Source organism: Pseudorca crassidens, chromosome 6 (genome assembly GCF_039906515.1).
Source record: "Pseudorca crassidens isolate mPseCra1 chromosome 6, mPseCra1.hap1, whole genome shotgun sequence".
Taxonomy (NCBI): domain Eukaryota; kingdom Metazoa; phylum Chordata; class Mammalia; order Artiodactyla; family Delphinidae; genus Pseudorca; species Pseudorca crassidens.
This window is the reverse complement of record NC_090301.1, coordinates 35669320-35683598: the sequence shown is the minus strand read 5'-3', so window position 1 is coordinate 35683598 and position 14279 is coordinate 35669320. Positions and strand designations below refer to the sequence as shown.

The 14279-nt window shown below is 38.2% G+C and overlaps 1 long non-coding RNA gene across 1 annotated transcript in view; it reads right to left on the bottom strand.

Moving 5' to 3' along the window:
* The window catches only part of LOC137225803 (uncharacterized), a 38777-nt gene extending 28984 nt beyond the window's left edge, over positions 1-9793 (bottom strand). The window contains exon 1 of the long non-coding RNA XR_010944031.1: positions 9653-9793. This is a non-coding gene — a long non-coding RNA (uncharacterized lncRNA). The remainder of the gene's footprint in view (positions 1-9652) is intronic.
* Positions 9794-14279: the final 4486 nt, after the last annotated feature.

Here is a 14279-nt window from a genome sequence, read left to right as displayed (position 1 = left end):
TGAGAGAAGTATTTCAATGAAGGAAAATTATCTTCAAAACTTAGGAAGTCCAGCATGGATTAAAAGGGTACACAGATTTCCAAAAAGAATGATCTGCTTAAATGAATCCTACATTCCATCTCCAGAGGACTTGCACCCCAGGATTCTAAGGGAATTGTAGGCATGATTGTGGGGTGACTTGGGGTCATCATTGAATCAAGGAGACCCTGAAGTATGTCAGGAGACTGAAACAACTAAGCCTTTGGGTTTTCAGAAGGTGGACAATATGGGGTTTGGGAGCAGATTCTAGAAACAGTAAATAAGTAGACATACTGTTGTTATCTTGCAAAATTCCAGAAAGGACTATTAAGTGGGTAGTCTGTTGTCCTTACAAAACAAAACGCTGATCTGATCAGTAGGATCTAGTGTTTACTCATAATGAGAATCCACTCCAAGTGGGTTTCATTCTCTTTTTAGTAAGGTAAATAGACAAGCAGGTAATAGGCACATACCATCAACATGGCAGAGAGGAACTCCTATAAGAGAGTCTCTTTAAATACCAACGTGAGAAACAATCTTTAAAGGTATGCCACAGTGGACCTTTTTCTATTAAAAAAATTTCTTTTCTAAATATATAAGCAATTTTTTAAAGCATGTGGACACACAGTATATCTTCGACTTCAAGATGCAATTCATTGTGAGATAATGCATCAATTTAAAAACAACTTTGGGGCTGAGAAAGGGATTGTATTAAATGTATAATTCACCCTAATAAGAAGCACTAAAATATGAAAAATGTGCTTTAGAACCGAGGAAATACACACACACACAATTTACAGGATTGAAATCATACATTTTACTTACTTGGCATTTGATTATAATCTTTCACTCCGTGACATGAAAAACTCTACAAACATAGTGAACTGGTCACACATTATAACTTATTTAATTATTACTCTATTATACTGAAATTTTAAATTATTTTTTAATAAAAAATTTTGCGATTTACTGTGAAGAAGTTTATCTGAGTTTTTATTTCCCTAGAGTACATTTCTAGAAGTGGAATTATTGAGTAAAAAGATGTTTTAAAGATTCTTGATACATAGCACTGAAGAAGGCACTCAGAAGGCTTGCACCAATCTGCATTACCACCAGCAGTGGTTTGAGAAAAAGCCCATCTTACCCTCATTCAAGATGATCTTTCCTTTTCAAATTCTTTGTTGATTTGGTAGGCAAAAACAAGCAAGAAAATAAACAAATCTCAAATTTTCTTTTTGTTTGGTTTGAATTTCACTGACTACAGTGACATTAAATGTTCTTCCATATAAATATTACTATTTGTGTTTCTTCGGTGAATTCTGTTCTTGCCTTTTATACATTTTTCTAATGGAAATTTATTACTTTCCTTGACAATTATTATGTGGTCTTTATATGTCAAAGATATAACCATTTTCTGCTCTGTTGTCATGTTTTATGTTTTTTATTAAAATTTTGTGTCATTTTGTTTTAAATCTACCTATTCTTTTATTCATCTTTTTCTTAAAGTTCTTTTCTTTTTCTAAAGCTTATCCTAAGGAATGCATGCTTTTTCATTGGAACATTTAAAAAATTTATTTCAATTGTTGTATCTGATATTTGACCTTTCCTCTAGTGATTTGTTTATTCCTTTTGTTTTGGGGTAATGTTTTGCTGTTTATTTTGTGTGTGCCTGGTTTTGCTCTATAATTGTTGTTTTGATTCCTTTTATCTTCCATAGTGATTCAGAACATGGACATCCTATTTTTTTAATTTTATTTGTGGTTGCTGCTAAGTTTTTCAAACCATATGTGAACCTATATTTCACAAAATTTCAAATTCACGAATGAAACAAAACCTTTGATTCTCATTATGTGATATTAGGAATTTGGCATGTTTTTACTCTCCCTAGCCTTTCCCCCATACACTGCTGGCCTTTACTGATAACAATCTTGGATTTATATCTCGAGCATTACTACTAAACTATTAGCATTTCGTTTTATAACTTTAAAATAATTTTTAATATTTCCTTTCAAAAGAATTATTTTATTTTTGCATTCAATTTTGTATGAATGTAACAGTAGTTATCTTTATTTAAATGTATGTTTATTTGGTTTCATTGCTTTCACTCACCAGCAGTTATTTTGTATTAGAACTTTAATATTTCTGGGTACTTGATATTTTATGTGATTCTCAGACAGCTAGATTTTGAAAGGCCAGAACTATAGGTGGGCCAGATGAAAGTTAACAATAAAGATGGAAAAGTAAGGATGGAGAAGTCCTTGTTTGGCAATAATTGTAAAGAAAAAGACCATGAGATTTGAGTTGCTATAATCTCAATATGGGCAAATCATGCAACGTGATGGTTTAAAAAGCTAATGAAAATATGACTGTCAGGCTGATAATGTGAGTCATAGGAAAAAATGGGAGTAATTCCACTTTACTAGGTACTAGGCAGACAGTCTGGCAGGAATACTCAGTTCAGTTCTGAGCCATCTGAACATTGAAAATCTAGGAAGTCACCAGAGGGGCAGCTAAGAGAGAGAAGAGTCTGAAAAATCATGTCATGTAAAGATTGATTGAGGGAACTGGAGCTTTAACCAGGAAAAATGAGGTTTAGGAGCTATGTGGTATTCATGTGCTTCTATGAGGGATAATAAAGACCCAGTGCTCCTGGAGGCAGATGCAGGTGAAGTTTCCAAGGAGAAGATGTTGACCCAATAGGAAGAAAATCCTAAAAGTCAGAGCTGTCCAAAACTGGCATGTGCTGCCTCAGACATGACCGTGCTTCCCATCCCCTCAGAGAGTGGATGACATCTGTTAAAGATGGTACAGGACCTAAATGATATTGGCAAAGAAATGGTTAATTAGAAACGTACTTGGGTTGAATACATTCCCGTGTGATTTCCCAGTTTTCTCCTCCTTGCTACACAACTGCCCCCTTTACTCCCAATACCTCTGCCAAAGAGAACTTTGCTTTCACCTACTCATTCTCTCCCCTCCTTCATCTTTAAGGAGAGTTCTGCTTTTGTGTGGCAAGTCCCTGGGCTTATACAGAGATATGAGGTCTGGAGAAGTGGAAGGAAAGTGAGAAACACTCTTGCTTGCTAGCTCAGTTTCTAGAATCACTTGGTTGATGAGAATATAGGAAAAGTGTGATTAATATTTTTAAAAGGATTGTTTCATACTCTAGAAAATTAGAGACGTGGAATGCTGTGGGAAAAGAGAAAAAAGTCAAGCTTTCTCTCTGAATGTTTGCAGGGTCTGGAGTATGAGAAGCTCTGAATATCTGCATGCTGTGGGGAAGCAGGAGAGAAGAGAAACGGGGATATGAACAAGTTTAGAAGTTGACACAGCTACTGTCCTGAAATAAAGAAGTCTGTTCTCTAGCTTGGACAAGAGTCTCATGGAACAAACAGAAGTTGAGGAGAAGCTAGAAGTTTCTGGATCCCATTTACATGGGAAAAGTCACAAGACTCCTAGTGATGAAGAACCGGAATTTTAAGTCGGATCCCTTTTCCCACTTTAAAAATTATACAAATGTTTATATATACTGGCACTAGATTTACTCATGTGGTAAAATGTGTAGGGTTGTCAGTCCACAGTGTAGATTCACTCATTCTCTAGTAATCTTTCTTTGCGTTAAGTCTAACCATGAACTCCTCGTGTGCGCGCGTGTGTGTGTGTGTGTATTTCTTCCCTATTACAAGCAAAATTTTGTTGCTCAAAGAGGGCAAAAAGGGGAAAGCAACAACCCTCTCAAATGCTGTTGTTGGGCATTGTGATGGTTAATTTTATATGTCAACTTGGCTGGGACATTGTGCCCAGATATATGGTCAAACATTATTCTGAACGTTTCTGTGAGGGCGTTTTTGATGATATTAAAATTTAAATTGGTGGACTCTTGAGTAAAGCAGATTGCCGTCCATAATGTGGGCAGGCTTCTTCCAATCAGTTGAAGGCCTGACTAGAACAATAGACAGCTCTCCCAAGAAAGAGGGAATTCTGTCAGTTGACAGCCTTCAGACTTCCTTGGTCTCCAGCTGGGCCACCCTGCCAATTTTAGATTTGTCAGCCTCCATAATCACATGAGCCAATTTAAAATAAATCTCTTTTCATATAGATACACATTCTATTGGTTCTGTTTCTCTGGAGAACCTTTACTAGTGCAGGTGCACTACACATTGTGAGTATAAAAAGACACTCTGAATTTGAAAGGAGATCAGAGTACATGAACCTAAGACTCTGGTCCCATTCTAAGACTTTACATGCTTCTACCAGGCTTTAGAGTCCATATAGAAGTATACTGTATTCTCAACATACACAGTGTTCGTATGGACAGGGTCATAACTCACCAAAACTTTCAAAATATTTTAATCAATTTACAAATTTTTCAATTAGACAAAAATATGCACGAAGGGGTTATTCAATTGAGCAATGATAATCAGGACATATATATTATGAGTATTAGCAAAACATGTGAATAAGTTCTTCAGTGAAAGAAAAAACCTGGTGCATATAATAGATTTCTCATAGTTCTGTGCAGAACTTTCACTAAGAGGACACCCACCTAAAATGGATTATTCCTCATGAAATGTTACAGTGAGAATTCTTCTGTAGGAAGCATTTTGTGGATTCTTTCCAGAACATAGAGAAGATAATCTGTCTTCCAGGAATTCATTTTCAAGATGGATTATTCAATGAATGGCATCATTTGGGTACCCCATTCTGCAGTTGTCAGGAGGGGACACAATCTTTCAAAGACTGAAGTCCCTTTCATCTCTCCTCACACTGTACAACTCCACTTAAGTCTGAAGTTTTGCATCCAAAACTAAATGAGCTTTTAAGACTGAGATCTGATTCATCATAATCTTTACCATGAAGAAAGATCTTTCATTTTCCTCCAAGTTAAAACAGCAATAGAGTGCCATTCCATGCAAAGCACAATGACATCATATAGATTAGGAATAATACATTTAAATTGAATTTGTATTTGGATGATATTGCCAAAATAAAGAGCAGAGGAGAACAAATGACTGTGATGAGCCATAATACACCATAAATGGGCTTTGGCTTACTGCTTACACATGAAAGACAGTCTATAAACATTAGAGTCCTTTCTAGCTATTCAAATAGCGAGAAAGTTATTCCAATCCAGTATATCACTCAGAGGTATATTAAAATTTAAATTTCTTACAGCCTTAATAGGCTTGTGTTTTGACACTGCCAGTGATCATCTCAGCTGATGAAGACTTCCATATAACTGGCAAGTTGGTTACGTGGCCTGAAAGATCCTAGCCAAATCTAGTCTTGAGCTTTCTTCCAGGAGTCTGTGATTGGCGGGTGGGAGCCTGGGGCAACGCATTCACATTCTTGACAGTATTTCCTTTTGATCCTAAATGTATTTTTGCATTCACAGACACATAGGATAATACCTGGCTGAGGCATTAAGACCTTTAACCCCTGTGGAAATCATAATCCTCCATCTTTTGTCCTAGAGCTCAAATTGTCTACAACAGTTTGCTCAACCAGCAAAGTCATGATGTTTGAAAACCAGGAGGACTGGGAAATGTTCAGTTTGTGCATCTGACGATCTGCTATCTGTTCTCTCGCGTAAGTGCCCAAAGGGCAAGGTCTCTGCCCACTTCAATTGATGGTACAATCCATAATATAGAGCTAGTGGCCTATGGGTGCTTAATAAACCCTATCAGGTAATTAGAGTGATGATGGGTAATTGTCTCTGATGTCGTTACCACTTGCTGAAGAATTAAACTACATTTATACTTTCAGTAATTATCTCCCATGCCAAATTGTTCCCATATGGACCCAAAATTGCAATTTTAGGCTGGATTCACACGATAGCAGTGATTACTTAATTATTCTACTGTGAGCAGGGCCCAGTTCTCAAAAGAAACAACTTTCATAACTCATTAGACAAATCTTCTTTCTGCTGTAGGTATTATTACCCAATGCTTGAGGATGGAGGTGGGAGTGGGATGCAGATATTTTTACTGAAGACAGACAGCAGCGTTATAACTAGCCCCACTTTCCGTAGCTATGGCACTTAAAGGTCCACATCCTTTTAATAAAGCAGTTATGGGCTTCCATGGTGGTGCAGTGGTTAAGAATCCGCCTGCCAATGCAGGGGACACGGGTTCGAACCCTGGTCTGGGAAGATCCCACATGCCACAGAGCAACTAAGCCCATGCACCACAACGACTGAGCCTGCGCTCTAGAGCCCGCGAGCCACAACTACTGAAGCCCGCGTGCCACAACTACTGAAGCCCACGTGCCTAGAGCCCATGCTCTGCAACAAGAGAAACCACCGCTATGAGAAGCCCGCGCACCGCAACAAAAATTAGCCCCCGCTAGCTGCAACTAGAGAAAGCCCGCGCGCAGCGACGAAGACCCAACACAACCAAAATTAAATTAATTAAATAAATAAATTAAAAAAAAAATAAAGCAGTTGTATCGCTACCTCACCTCAAGTATGTAACCTCAAATAAGGGATACACACACCCATGCATTACATCAATAGCAGTTTTGAATGAACTCTGTGCAAGCAACTTTTCCCGTTGCGGAGCACAGGCTCTGGACGCGCAGGCTCAGAGGCCATGGCTCACGGGCCCAGCCGCTCCGCGGCATGTGGGATCTTCCCGGACTGGGGCACGAACCCGTGTCCCCTGCATCGGCAGGCGGACTCTCAACCACTGCGCCACCAGGGAAGCCCTGTGCAACTTCAAAGAAAGAATCTGAAGGTATTGATTGGGATAAGGCATATATTGCCACCAACTCAGGCATGCTCAGCAGACCAGCCCTACTTTCCTCTCTTCAGTTAATACCAGCAATTTCCAAATCCTCTTGATCAACTACTTCCAATGTTAAATAGGAACATTTCTATTGAGTTTCAGATTAGATGTCAATTTAGTTGGCAGGGGGAGGGAGGAGTTGCAGGGAGGGCAGTTTTTATACATACTATGGTATAAGTTGCTTAGAATCTTTAAGGAATGTTTCACTTTTAAGCATGAGGATACATAACAATTTTTTGGTAAAAATTATTAATTCAGTAAAGAACAACTTTTGAGAAAATGTATATACTTTTTGAAAGTGTCAAGAAGACAGGTGGCATACCTAGGAATAGATTTAAACTGCAAACAACGGCTATACTTAAGCTTCTTTGCGTACAAAGTTTCCTGTTGTTTTCTTTTTTTCCATTGAGTCTGTAATCTTTTATGATGATCATTTTGTTAAAATGTACTGCATGCTGATTTGTATTTCTTCTGTGGAGTTGGTGCTTCCTCCATGCTAATGTTACTTTCCCTTTCTCTAGACTGATCTTGATTTGATTGAAATGATGTGCAGTCAAATGGTAGCCTAAAGATGTAAAACCTTTTATTCCAGAATATGATGTAATCAGCTTCAGTAAGCTCCAGTGGGAACGCTAATACAAGGAGAAACACCAACCTAGAGGTCTGTAAGCAGAGGAAATATTCACCCAACATTGACCACCATTTTTGTGTCTTTGGCAAGAATATGACTCAGGTGACAGGAGTTTGGAAATGGAGCCTCAGATGGGGAAAATGCCTTTATCCAGATACTGTACTCCCTCAAGAGTCCTATATGACCCCCCCCCACACACACATGCATGATCTTTTCATCTTTACTTCAGATAAAAGTATTCTATACATTCTAATCTAGTTCATTTAACTGTACATGTTTTTCTGAGCCAGGAGTCTCCCAGAATTTACAGGTAGCTCCATTCTTACTGTGTGGTTGACTGGGGTTAGAGGCTTGGTATAAATACAATGTGCTTATGCATACATACGTAAGGGGGGAAATTAAAGCAGATCTCTAAGTAATCCAGACAGGTTGCAATCAATTCACATGATTCACTTAATAAATGTTTTTAAAATACTATGTTTCTAATCCAATGTTGCAGGAATACAGGACCCAATTTCTGTACCCAAGAGCTTTCAATAAACTGGGTGCAGAATAAAACCACACAAACGCAAACGTGACAACAAAACAACTTATATTAAAATACAGTGTAGAAGAAGTTCAGAGAAAGGAAAGCTAGCACATGAACAGTCAAACCAATCGAAGTAATCACAGGCTCTCTTTGACCTGATGTGTTCATGGAAAGCTCTAGGCTCCTATTCTCTTTATATATGAGAGAGATCTGACTGAAGTCTTAGTTTTGGAGCATGAATAGTTATGGAGAATAAATTCCACATTTTACTTAGTGGACCACTGGGAAAATTTCAGTTAATAACTGAAACCTAGTGTGGAGTAGGCCAGAATAGCTGGGGAGGTATCCCAAACTTCCTGCAAATCCCAAAGGCAGGCGGTGGTGGGCTATCTCCACTGCTCATCAGGAGTGTGAACAGATATATGATCATGCTGGTAAAAACCAATTGGTTTTCTAAAAGGAAACTCCTGGTAGTCAAATTTATTTTTCTTTGTCATGCGCCATGAATAAAATGATACTCACACCACTGCATAGTTTAAATTATTTCCTGGAGTGCAGTGGGCTTTGGAACTCAGTGATCCCAATTTTAAACTAACTCTTGGGGGGCAAAAGGAGTTGGCACTGCACAGTGAAGTATTTCATCACCTACACTCCCTTACCCCCTGCCCCCCCAAATTCTTTATATTTTAGGTACAAAAATTCCATTACTTTAGCTTGAGATCGAGTTTCCTCATGCCATAGGTTCAGTCAACACACTCCAAATGAAAGAATCCAAACAGACACTTGATAAGCTATCTATCATGTATCAAGTTCATGCCAGTTGATTAGAAGAATATATTCTGAAATGATTGACAGTTCTTTGACAATACCAATTTATTACCTGTCAAGCTGCAAGGTATGCTTTTGATATACAGAAGTGAAATAATATGGAAATAAAGCTAACTCTAAGTTAAAACAGGAGTTATGCTACTCCAAATGGATCCCAGATGACTATGAAAAACATATTTGTCTGGATAATAACAATTATATAAGTGATACATGGTTATTACATTGATGACAAACTTCAATGCAGTATACTATGTAAGTGCTCCTACACTATTAAAATAACAATACTGAACGCAATAACTTGAATGGAACTGGAATTTGGAATTATCAATTTAGACAGCAATATATGGCAAAAGTTTGGTCATTAGTATTAAGGACATGACTTATTTCCTATAAGTCAGTGGGCTTACCTCTGGGCTTCAGACCCATACATTAGAGGAAATGTGTTATAATTGGTTCACTTTGGGTTAAATGATTGATATTTTTAACATATGAAACCTGTTATTTTGTAGCTGAAGTTTACCCTGTTTTCCCATAGCTTCACAAACTTTCCATTTTAAATTATAGAACTTCCATGCTAATTATAAACTTTTATCTTTAAAAGTGGTTCTGCCTTTTAATCATTTTCTGTAGTTGAATTTTTTTTTTCTAAAACCTTATAGAAGATGGCACTGTTCTTAATTTTGACCAAGGAAGATTTTACTTATCTAGCAGAAGCTCAAGGTTTTATTAGTACTCCAAGAAGTTTTGGTCAAAGGCACAACTTAACGCAAGGCCAAATGTTTAAACAAGAATTTATACTTAAAACATACAAATGTTTATCTACGTTAGCAAAGGAAATAAAAGTTCTTATTTTTTCCTTACCTGTGGAATATATTGAGTGCTATTTCTCCCTTTTCAAAATTAGCCACAGCCAGGTTGGCTCAGGTGGTAAAGCTAGAGTCCGCTCCTGGGCAAGCTGGTTAGGACGATTCTCTTCTCTATAGTCATTGTCTGTGCTGTAACCTTGGAACTCTGTGCCCTGGAGGTGGAAGGTGGAGCGGTAAGTGCAAATGCATCTCAAGAGGTCCCTAAACTGCTAAATATATGTGGCCCAGGGATGGTCATTCAGTAGCCTTAACCTCAAGTGATAAAGAAACCCAGGAATGGGAGGGGCCGTGGGAGGTGCCTTAACTCTGGTCATTAAAGTACCAGTAAGTGTAAATAATAATAACAATAAGAACTATGATTTATTTAGTGTTCCTTCAGACCAGGCATGGTGCTATGTACTTCCTTTTCTGCATGATATAAGTGTTTTCATCTACATTTTACAGAGGCTCAAAGAGTTTATATAACTTACGCAATAATTAGTGATGGAGCTATGATTCGAAACAGGCATAGCTCATCCCAAAGCCCACGCTTATAATCCAGATGTTTTCAAACCTTGATCTCTACAACATGAGAGTCACCTGAGAAGTTTCTTAAGAGCCTATTTCCTGGCTCCAGGAGTCAAAGAATTTGATTCTGTGAACCCGGGAGCAGCCTGAGAATCTGGTGCCTTTTTTTTTTTTTAACATTTCCCCCAAGTGATGCTGACCCTGACCCAGATTTAGAAACCATCGCTCCAACCAGTGCTTCCTAGTCCTGTTCACATCGAGTTGCATAGATAACGATACTATGTGCATGGTTCACAGGGAAGTAGACAAAGCTGCTCCCGGGCAGAAGTGATGGGTCTGGAGCCTCCAGCCAGCCCTGGTCTTACTCAAGCCTGAGGGGTCAAAACCCCAGCATACAGGTAAGCCAGTCCCAGAACATTAGTGGGATTGGTATTGCCTCAGTTAGAACTCCCCGATCTGATATCCTAAGCTGGACTGTGAGAGCCCTACATGCTCAGTGTTTTGATACTGTTACATAGAGAAACACTCGTATGAGACACTGAAAGGACCGAACTTCTGAAATGGCTTCACACAGTTTCTGAATCCCCAGCGGGCTCCTGTACTAAGAGGTATCTTACTCATTGGTCACAATACTGGCCAAGAAGCAAATTACCTTTTGGGCAGAACATAAGGAGCTCAGGCTTAGAAGTGGAAGGTTGGAGAGGAGAAGAAGGGAGAGAACTTTTCTTCCTTTGGTCCATGAAGGTGATTTTTCTAATCTTGATAATAGAATTAGCCCATAAGCTAGCAAATACTCAACAGATGTTTGGGTTTCTTTGTTGTGGGGATGACAGAAAAATCAACTTATAACTATAGTGGGAGGGGCATGCAGCATGGAGCCACTTGAAGGCAGCCCAAAGGGCATCACCTCAGAGGACTGGGGCAGGGGAGGCAGGGAAAGCTCCTCCTCCCAGAAGGTGAACTCTGAAGGGTCAGTTGGAGTTTGCCAGTCACCGAAAGGCAGGGGCATCCCAGCGAGAGGGCCCAGCATGAGCAAAGACACAATACGGTGTCTGCAAAAGCAGGGACCAGATCTTGGTCTCCCCTGAATCAAGCACTGAAGCAGGAACATTATAGAGAGTCCAAAAATATGTGTCGGAATGAAACAAATGACAGAAATTGAAAAGAGGAATTTCAGCTTCCCATGCATTTTAGGTAGTTATGCTTCAAGCTCTCAGCCTACTTTATCTACTTTACTCTAGGTTCTGAAACCTTGGACCCAATGAAACTTGCATGCCCAAACTGTACAAGCTTAAGCACCTTTCAAAGTAGCTAATTTCTATCAGATGAACTTCTTAAAACAGTAAAATGATCCACATATACAATGTCAAGAAATAAAGAATAGTTTCATTGCTATGAATAAAATGGTTTTGAGGTTTATATAAAGAAAAAAGTGTGGTATTTGTTATGGTGCATTGGTTTTGGTTAAATGTTTTGGTAAAAAATAAATATGGCCAATTTTATCAATGCTAAATAATTACAGTTGACATAATAGCCACACTTTTTAGGATGATATTTTTCTATGTAAATACTTTCCTCCTAAACTAAAAATTACTTTAGTCATGCCAATATTACAGATGGTAAAGTAAGTCCAAGAATATCGTGAAACTGTAAATTTGTTTTTAGTTTGATCCCTTTATGAGAATTTCTCAAATTTGGGTTTGAAATATCATTTGCATTTACAAAACTGTTTTATGCTGTTCTTTTGTCACATTATTATAATGTAGATGGTTCTGCCTTGAATGCAAATTATATTTAGGGTCACTCATTATCATTTTAACATATAGCTCTGTGTTTTCAAGTTTCTCTCTCTTTTTATAAAAAAAAATTTATTTATTTATTTTGGCTGTGCCAGCTCTTAGCTGTGGCACACGGGATCTTCGATGCAGCATGAGGGATCTTTTAGTTGCAGCATGCAGGCTTCTTAGTTGTGGCATGCAAACTCCTAGTTGCAGCACACATACGGGATATAGTTCCCAGACCAGAGATCGAACCCGGGCCCCCTACATTGGGAGCGTGGAGTCTTACCCACTGGACAACCAGGGAAGTCCCAAGTCTCTCTTCTTCTATACCACATGCGTACATAACTTTATGAGATTGGTATTTAATGGATAACTAGCTCATAATTTTATAAGAGCAAATTATTAACCAATCAACAGCAGAGCAAGAGACAAAAAATGTTTTTATTAATGACATACTGGGCTGACTCAAAAATTTCTCCAGTCATGCATCTGTATTCTTGAAACAGCTTCTATTAAAATATAACAACACTCAAAAGGTACATTCTATGCTATTGCCTTAAAATTTAGGGCAAGCTAGTGAAGGCAACAGAAGAAAATGTGTGAGACCAAGAATGGCAAAAGATGACATTATCTAGATTTTTTTTGATGTAACAAAAATCAGACTAACTTCATTCTTCTAAGGCCTCAGTGATACTCTACCAGGCATTAATTTGAAAGCCTCAAGCCACCTTGAGTCACTCAATAGAAACAAAAATCTAAGCAGGGGGCAGAGAAGACTAGTAATTTTTTAAAAAAGAAATGCAACTGGAGAAAATAAGATGTGTTTTGTTCCACTAGAAATATGACTCTTCACTTTCCCAATCTAACCAGGGCTTGTTCTTATACTATGAATAATATAGCTGTAACTCATCAGAATTGTCTACATTTTAATTTGAAAAATTGTTCCTATGTTAATCTTTAATAGCCTGTCTTCTGGACCAACAGAAAGAGTTACAAAAGAACTCATTTACGGTGGCGTAATTAAGGCCTATGCGAAGCATATTTAGTAATGTGGTGCCGTTCCCCTTTTCATCCAATGGCCTCGCTGGTATATAGATCCACCATTTGATCAGTGTATCTGGCCCCAGGGGCTTCATGGTCTGCAAGCCACAACCTACTAATAAGCACCCTCCAGCTTGTTTGCTAAACAGATCAGTCCTGGCAGGCACCCAAAAACTCCAGCCCTTGAAACTTGGAGCTCTTTAACTCGCACGGCCTATTGTGTGGCAAGCGAGAGAATAAACTATGTACCTCATAAATGCAGAGCAATTATGGATCAGTTAGTAATACAGCTGGCTCAAAAGATTGCTTACCTAAACCAAATCGAGGCCTAATTTATTTTTGTATTGTCTTTGTTAAAAACCAAACAAACAGCTCTGCAGAACTTGTATACACAGTAAAGAAAATGGCTGTATTTTCACTGTAAACAAGATGGCAACCATTGGCTAAATGAAATCATCCTCAGTAGCTGAAGGTTTTCCTTTAGAACCAAGCCATGGCTTGTTGTAGATTCCTTACGTTGTTAAAGGAAACATGGTAGGTAGAATGCTTTCACTGATAGAAGTTCAATGTGCTCGGGGTAAAGGGGGTTGCACAGTGCCGTTCCTCGTTGTAGATACCAGATAAGATACCATCAACTTCAAGCATAGAGAAGTAAAAATGAAGTAGCCTTCATTTACAAAGAAATGGTAAAGTAGCATGAGTTCGTGTGCATTAATGAGTCAACAATTATGATGTATGCAGATAAACCTCTTTGGAAAAGCCCTGCTATAATCAAATTAATACTTGCCAACTTATAAATCCATATGATACAAAAAAACAAAACAAACAAACTAAAACACATTAGGTTCGTAGAGCTATTAATATTAAAGTACCTGGAAATGGCTAGTGGAGCATCAGCACAGACTTTTTATTCCATAACTAATGTTTTTCCTACTGTTTGAGCATCTACAGTATGCTAAGTACATCAACTAACAAACCTTAGACCCTTGGGAAGGTGTTGTGAGAAGACAGTGATCTTCATTTTAGGAAATCTATAATTTTTAAAATGTCTACACAGATAATAATAGATAATAAAAACACAGTAAGGCTGGTTTGAAAGAGATAGGATCTAGACTTGGTTTCACTATTTATTAACCATGTGACCTTAAGCAAGCAACATACCTTACTGAACCTAAGTCTTCTCATCTGTAAAATGGGGCATAACGTATTCTGCCTATCTTGGAGGGATGTTGAACAGAAGTAAGTTAATGGAGTGGAAGTACTTAATAATGTGCAGACATCTAAAAATGTAAA